Source organism: Neomonachus schauinslandi, chromosome 11 (assembly GCF_002201575.2).
Source record: "Neomonachus schauinslandi chromosome 11, ASM220157v2, whole genome shotgun sequence".
In the NCBI taxonomy this organism is placed as follows: domain Eukaryota; kingdom Metazoa; phylum Chordata; class Mammalia; order Carnivora; family Phocidae; genus Neomonachus; species Neomonachus schauinslandi.
Window position 1 is genome coordinate 9,318,247 of NC_058413.1, and position 6,544 is coordinate 9,324,790.

Sequence of the window (6,544 nt, forward strand, 5' to 3'; positions counted from 1 at the left end):
TGGGGGCGGGAGGGGGAGGGTGTGACAGAGCAGCTCAGCAGAAGGGACGGTGGGCTTTGGACGAGTTGGTGGCAGTGGGGTGAGGGTTTGAGAGACACCTGGACAGGTTCAATGCTGGCTAGAACAGAGCGGGTGAAGCAGAGGGAGGTGACAGGGTGAGCTGGGCGGGTTTCTGGCTGGGACACAGCTGGGCGCATGGGGGGCTATTTCCTGACAAAGAGAATTCGTCAGGTGGAATAGGGTTGGGGATGGGGACCGAGTGGAGCCTTCTCCGACCTGCAGTTCCCGTGGCTGATCTCGCACTACTATACCCCTCCATTATGAGCTCCCCATATAGTGTTTTAACTGTGCGATTCTTTTTTTTTTTTAATATTTTATTTATTTATTTGACAGAGAGACAGCGAGAGAGGGAACACAAGCAGGGGGAGTGGGAGAGGAAGAAGCAGGCTTCCCGCTGAGCAGGGAGCCTGATGCGGGGCTCGATCCCAGGACCCTGGGATCATGACCTGAGCCGAAGGCAGACACCCAGTGACTGAGCCACCCAGTAGCCCCTAATTGTGCGATTCTTTACTTGACTCTTTCATGTCACTGTTGCTAAACAGGGAGCCATGGCATGAATCACTGCAGGAGCCCTGCTCGTCATGTGATATCCGGAAGCCACAATGAGGCTCAGAGGTGCCTAAAGACGCTAAGAGCACCAATTCCAAGCTAGCCAGCCACGAGGACTCGCTGAGTAAGCTGCTGTTGTGTCCAGACAATGTAACACCAAGCAGCTGATCGATCAGGAGAGGAAGATCTTCTGAACTAAGAGGGGAATGATCTCCACGGCAGACTGCAGAGGGAAGAGAAACAACAGCAAGGCAGAACAGAGTAAAAAAATACCTGGATGAAAAAAGAGCAAAAAGGAATCCATGTAGGTAACTGCTTGTGTATGCATAAAAGCTCTCTGGAAGTAGCCATGGAAGAACCATGCGGGAGGGAGACTGAGAAAGGAAGCTTTTCACTTTCAACATTTTGGTGCCCTTGGAATTTGGAATTGTGTAAATACCCTATCGATTCGAAACACTTTTTTTTTTTTTAAGTAGGTTCCACACCCATTGTGGAGCCCAACACCTGGTTCCAACTGATGACCCTGAGGTGAAGACCTGAGCTGAAATGAAGAGGTGAATGCTTAACTGACTAAGCCATCCAGGCGCCCCTCAAAACAAATTTTTTTAAAAGATTATATTTGGGGCGCCTGGGTGGCTCAGTCGTTAAGCATCTGCCTTTGGCTCAGGTCATGATCCCAGGATCCTGGGATCGAGCCCCACATCGGGCTCCCTGCTCGGCCGGGAAGCCTGCTTCTCCCTCTTCCACTCCCCCTGCTGTGTTCCCTCTCTCACTCTCACTCTCTCTGTCAAATAAATAAATATAATCTTTGAAAAAAAAGATTATATTTATTTATTTATTTGAGAGAAAGAGAGAGAGAGAGTGCACAATCCAGGGAGGATAGAAGGGGACGGAGAGAGAGAATCTGAAGCAGACTCCTCACTGATCGCGGAGCCTGATGCCGGACTCAATCTCACCACCTCGAGATCATGACCTGAGCTGAAGCCTAGAGTCAGAAACTTAAATGACTGAGCCACCCAGGCACCCCTCAAAACAAATTTTTAAAGGGAGAACAGGTCTGACACCTGCCACAGCATGGATGAACCCTAGGGACATTATGGTAAGTGACGAGCCAGTCACAGAAAGACAAATGCGGTATGACCCCACTTATATGAAGACCTTAGAGGCGTCAGGTTCATAGGGACAGAGAATCGAATGGGCTTGTCAGAGGCTGCAGGGGGAGGAGAATGGGCAGTTATCTTTGTTTCATGGGACAGTCTCAGTTTGGGGTGGTGAGAGTGTCCTGCAGGTGGATGTCCTGCAGGTGGTGAGAATGTCCTGCAGGTGTCCTGCACTCACACTGCATCACAGTGTGAATGTCTGAACTTAGCACTGCAAAATGATTAAGATAATAAATTTTGTTATATGCATTTTACCACAATTTAAAAAAGTAATAAAAAGGGTAGATAATAATAAAAAAATGTAATAAATAATAACGTAAAATAATAAAATAAAAAAGTGCAGAACGGGTTTTAGAATTGCGCTGAGTTGAATCCCCGACCCATCGCTTACTAGCTGTATTATCTTGGGTCAAGTAGGTAACCCCTCTCTGCCTCGATTTCCGTGTCTGTACAGTGGGCATGATACTATTATCTGTGGCACATTAAGTGGTGCTGGCGTGGCGAACGTGCTCTGTGAATGAACCTTGCCAACTATTGTATTTGCCCGTCTCCGCTGGGAAGACCTTTCAATTTGGGGTTTCCTTGTCCAAGTCTACACATGAGTGACCAGAGCCAGGGAAGCTCTCCTTCCATGCTCAGCCTAACTCATCAGGATTTTTGTTCCAACTTTTCTTTTGTTCCAACTACTGTGCTGTGTCCACCACATGCTGAGCTGCGAAGGCTTAGCTGACACCCATGTCCCTGACCTGACCCTGGGGCAAGAGGTGATAGGTGAGCTTACACGAAGAAAAAGGAGCTCTGAGGTCCACCTGTACATAAGCTGTGTCAAGAGGCTTAGAATACCCAGGAGTATCTTCATGTCCCCTGAGTTGTAGACTTGTAGAGCGAGGGTCTCTCCACGTGTTCTCCCCTGAAGCAGGGAGGGCTTCTGGACACATGGCATGACCGCCTGGGGACACAGTGGCTGTGCAGAGAATGGCCTGATGAGTGTCATCAGGACAGTTGATCGGGTCAAGCATCTTAAAAATGCAGCCTTTGTGAAAGACTTCTGTCTGTGCCATCGAGGGCCGTCCGTGCTCTTCTCCACGGTTTGTTGGAGGGGAAACGTGCATGTCCTGTTCTTGTTCCCACCATCTCTCTCTGGAGGCTCCTTTTCTGGTTCCTCTGTTCCTCCATGTTCCTTCTTCCTTCCCCTCCCTCCCCTCCTCTGTATTCTCTCCCTGGGCACTCATCCCTGCTCATAGTTTCAGTTACTTCCTACGTTAAGACAATTCCCTAATTTTTATCTCCATCTCAGCGTTCTTAGAACTGCAGCTTTGACCATCCAATGCCCGCTAGACATCCTCACCTAAATTTTTCAAAGGCTTTCAAACTCACTTTGTACGAAGTCAAACTCATGATCTAAGACTGGTAGATTTTTCCCCAGGATTCCATATCTCAGCAAAACACCTCACCACCCAATTGGTCACATACCCTGGAGACACGTCTTTGATGCCTCACCCTCCCTGGGGTCATCTTGACCCAGCCCCATATCCACCACCAAGGGCATGGGCTTGGACACAACTCTGAGAGTGCCCCCCTTGCTGTTCTCTGAGGGCCCTTCCAGATCTGTCAATCGACCACCCAGGTCCTTCTCTTTCTCATCCAACTCCTTCTGGGGCCGTCAGCTCTGGGCATCACAGTGGGGTCCTGAGGCTTAATTTATTTCCTTTTAGTTTATTTCCTTGGACTATAAGGCCCTATCGTCAAGCTGCAGAATTCAGCTTTGGGAATATCACAGATTCATGATAGGTTTATTTGAAGGGCTCCTTATCTAAGAGGTAAAAAGACAAAACAACAACAACAACAAAACAGCCCTCTGAAAGCTGAAAATAAAAAGCTGTTCATTATCAAAAGAAAAGAAAACAAAACCTCCACAATATGAAATACCGCCTTCCTCCTGGGTCTGACTCCATGATCCCGTGATCTGCTCTCTTGAGGCCAGCCCATCTTTCGGGCTCAGTTTCAGGTGTGTGAGTCACATGCTGGACTCGCTGGGGCACCCCGAAGCCCCCCAGTGCTGCCCCTAGTGGGTCAGACCCTCTGTGAGCTGGTGGAAGGAGTGGCTGGGGCCTGCGCGTCTCCCAGCACATCACCCACAGCCTTGGACTCTGTTCTCTACATCTCACCTTCATGGTTCAAGGCCCTGGGAACAGAAGAACTGGCTCCTGGGTCGCTGAGGAACCTGACGTCTAACATCTCTCCTGCCATTAGGAGGGTCTGCCGTGGCCCTTGGACAGTCAGCCCCTGCTGTTCTCGGGGCAGTGGCCTTCCAGGTATGAGGCTGGGGGTTTGTCTCAGTTCTGGGTGGGACCTGGAGGGCCACCACCAAGTGTCTTAAGGCAGGCTCTTCCATCCTGGTCCTTGGGAGAGCCCTGCTTGGCGGTGGGGGGTGTTTCTCTCCCCTGCCAGGGAGCCTACAGAATAGCCACTTTGATTTGCTGTGTGCAGCAGTTAGGTAAAAAGTGTTAGTCAAGGCTCAGAGTTTCTTAGACTCTAACACCTGCTCCTCAAATCCTTAAACCCCACACACTGTGAGCTCCAGGCCAAAACCCTCGAGCCTGCCTTAGCACAGGGGGAGGGCAGGGAGCCGTGACCCGGTCACTGTACAAGGAAACCAGTTTGAGGGAAGACAAGCTCCTTGGTTATTAGCGCTGTAGACATGGCAGTGAATGTGCATGGTTCCTGCCAGAGGCCGCCCCCCCCAGCCAGAACTGTACCCTGGGTTGGCTGTGCTTGTGTCTGTGTGAGCCCTGACCCCAGGTTTGCTGGAGCTTCAGGGGCAGGGCTGGGGGAGTGGCCAGGGAGTCTGCCTTGGAGGGTATGCCTGGTTCTGGCCCATGAGAGGAGCAGGAGAAGGAGCCTCAGCCAGAGCCTGAGGGTCCCGGGGGATCCGGAGTCCCCCCTGGAGACTTGGACTATAAAACCTTAGGCCTGCTGGTTCTCCTCCCGATATCCAGGGTGTGTGTGTGCACGTGGTGCCGGGTTGGTGAGTCATGTTCAATGCCCCTTGGGGAGCCTCTGCAGGCCCCATTTAAGGGTCTGGTAGCAATGGTGGGTGGGAAGGCTTGGGCCAGCAGGTATGGACTGGGACCAGATGTTCAGCCCCTGGGCCCAGTGCTTGGTGTATCCTAATGAGCAGGAAGTTGGGGTGCCGCCTGTTCCGGCATTCGGCTGGCTGCAAGTCCCAGCATGGCCCAGAAAACAGGTTGGAGGCCTGGGTGGGCCATTCTGATCCTATCCATCTGGCTGGGTTGCTGAAAGGGGACTGGTCAGGCCACAGGTTCATGAGATCAGCTCGTGGGGTCAGCTCATTGGGCAAGCTGCAGAATTCAGGCTCCTTCCACCTTCTGGCTCTGTGCTAGCTCTGGATGCAGCCTCTGAGCAGAGCAGATTTCCCCTTGTGGGTTTGGTTTATTCTCTTCCACCTTGGCGTCTCTTCGGGCTGATCCCTGCATGGACCCAGGAGGGCCTGGCAAATTCTGGACATTCCAGCCATTTTGGCTGCCAGCCATGATGCCTAGGACCTGTGAATTTTTTAGAGTGCCCCCCCCCCCGCAATGATCATGTATCTACTGGCTCCAAAATAGAAAAAGAAATCCTCAAAATTATAATTAATAAGTATTTATTTAGGTAACATCATTTCAACTAGCTTACTGCAACTCGGTTCAACTATGACCTAGCTTTATGTAGAAGCAATAAAGTTTAACTGGTATGAACAAAATGCATAATGTATTCTCAGGCTCAGAATTATTAAATTTATACAAGCCCCTTCAAAAGTTTATAACCAAAATTATGCATAGTGTGAGAAGTGTGTATATTTTAATGTGTTTGATATGATGTGGGGTGGGAACATCAAAACTAGGAAAGTCTCACGTCCCGCTCTCCCAATGTTTGACGCTGTGGGCCTTGTAGAGCACAAGCCACCATCAGAACAGGAAGAGAGGGATCAGAGCGAAGAAACGCCCCACTTTGTCTCTGGTCCCATCCTCTGATCTATCGCTAGAACGTTCCATTGGCCTAACCAACTGATATTCAGCCAGCGAGGGAGCCCCACTTTTGTAGTCCATAGGGGCAAGCTTCCTGGGGGCACAGAGAAGATCAGAGAAAGGCAGAGAACGGACAGGTAGGGTGAGGGTCAAATATAGAATAGTGGTATCATTCTAGACATATAGTTCTGGATCTTGCTTTTTTCACTTCATGTTATGTCTTGGATATCTTTTGAAACTTTGGCTCTTATAGATATACTTGACTTTTTTCAAATTACAGAATATCCCTTTGTAGGATGTCATATAATTTGAGTTCCCGGTACCTTATAGATGGATGTCTGTATTTTTCCCAGTTTTTCTGCCATTACAAGCCGCACCCGGTGCCACTTGCTCTGGGGACTTGCCCTGTAACAGAGATGCCTGGATTCAGACCCGCTGCCGCTGTCGGATGGTGCTGACTCTCCAGGCTGAAGTCTGTCTGTTCCTGCTGCAGAGGTCGGGGCTGGGAGATTGGGAGCAGGAGGGCGCGTGTTGATGGCAATTGCTCTGATTTCCCACGGGAGCCTTGGGCATTTTCCCGGGGCAAGTTGTTCCTCAGCCCCAGACCAGGGCAGGAGTCGGCAGAGATGCTGCTGGGGCTGCTGAGAGCATCCTCTGGGTACCCATTGCCTACCCCAGCTGGGAGTCGGACCCAGGCGCGAGGTGACCTGGTGTTAGCTGTTTCTGGAGGCTGAACCTGAGAGTTTC